Consider the following 1,588-nt stretch of genomic DNA (forward strand, 5'->3'; position numbering starts at 1 on the left):
TGTGTGTGTCTGCATCTTTATATATTAATCACTATTACAATGAATATTTTTGAGATTATACTGATGTTCCTCGACGTCAGCTGCTTTCTGCAAATCGCGATGGCAGAAAAGTCCTGAGGAACAAGTGGACGTCCAAAAAGATCACACGGACGCGATGTATTTTAGTCTCAATGATATGACGTCGGGCACGTCTAGATTACCTGGGTAATGAATGTCAGGGCACGAATTCAGTAATTTATTTAATCTACTTTTGGCAATTCCAAGTACAGAAAGATTATTATGCATTAAACATCGAAACAATGACAATCTCTTTCTATGAATAACCTAAACCCGGGATAGTTCCGCTGGAGCAAAGCAACATCTGGGTTGTCACCTTCGCCAAGACTGATGTCGAGCACAACTGCACCGGCAGAGGCGACGGCGCTCTGCCCTGCGACTCGAGTCCTCCTATTACTCGCACTTCATCTAGTTCTTCGGAAATGGTCTCTAAGAACTAGCTGAACACATCTGCACTCGGTTTATCCATCTGTAGCTTGGCTTACATGAGTTCATATGACACGCACACATGGTTATATCTTATGTGATACTCCAAATGATGTTGCATGTGTATACAGACAATACATTTCTGATCACATAGGTGTATGCAACATGTACACATCTTTTTAGAAATACTTATCCAGCTATGTCGCAGTTTACACTTGGTTACTTGGTTGTATATCTGATACATGCCTGGTTATAGTATACATTTACACCTCTTCATGTCATAGGTAAATATCTGGCTATATTGAAAAAAATAACTCTCGGATTTTTTTTTACGTGATACGGTGAGCACTTCTTTACCTTCAGCGCACACTTGGTGATATCCGTCTGAGCATGAATTTTGTAGCAAACTTTTATTTTGCTGTGTCAACCTTAGCTACATTTCTGCACCTGGTACTTTTAAAGGCAGTTGCACACTCTGTACATATCCATAAATAACATCTTCACCGGTATTGCCATTAACAGCAATGCAACGACATACGATAGGCAGATGCGCACCTGCACGATCAAAACTGTACACTTGTGCTGGCAGCAACGACTACGCCTCACTCCTTGGTAACAACCACCCTTGAAATCCAGCATGCTTTTACGAACCAGAGTTACACCTTGTAACAAGCAGTGACAACATCAATGTCACATTTACACATCGTAGATAATAAATCGCCCACTGCACACAAACCGCAAGGTATAGTCACTGCACTCTACGTTCCTTATTCAGCCTCATTGGGGGCAATTAGAACTTTTCTAATACTTTCATTTCGACGCATTTCCTTGCATCCATTTCCAACCATAATTGTTTTTTTTATTTCTCTTGTTGGTATTTTGCTTCACAACCGTGTTTTTCAGAACAACCCTGTCACCAAAATAAAACAAAAATAGACAAGAAAAAAGGCGGAAATATTTGTTAAAGCTGCTGGCTAAACTTTCTGCCATCTGATTTGTCACTTTTTCTTATCAATGGGAAAATGGGATATCATCTCTATATGCAAAGGAAACTTCAACTGTCAGCATTTCAGATTTAAGTTATTGTATCAAAGAATTCCGAAAC

The 1,588-nt window shown here is 39.7% G+C and overlaps 1 protein-coding gene across 4 annotated transcripts in view; it reads right to left on the reverse strand.

Annotated features, from left to right (window-relative positions):
* Positions 1-225: 225 nt before the first annotated feature.
* Positions 226-1,588, reverse strand: part of LOC122255448 (TWiK family of potassium channels protein 7) — a 236,905-nt gene continuing 235,542 nt past the window's right edge. For all 4 annotated transcript variants that reach the window (XM_086538548.1, XM_086538546.1, XM_086538549.1 and 1 more), the window contains exon 5: positions 226-1,588. This exon is cut by the window's right edge and continues 1,852 nt beyond it. The gene's annotated coding sequence lies outside the window, so the exon portion shown is untranslated.

This window comes from Penaeus japonicus, unplaced genomic scaffold (genome assembly GCF_977035675.1).
Source record: "Penaeus japonicus unplaced genomic scaffold, GWHDUDI00000001_assembly GWHDUDI00000007, whole genome shotgun sequence".
NCBI classification, from domain to species: domain Eukaryota; kingdom Metazoa; phylum Arthropoda; class Malacostraca; order Decapoda; family Penaeidae; genus Penaeus; species Penaeus japonicus.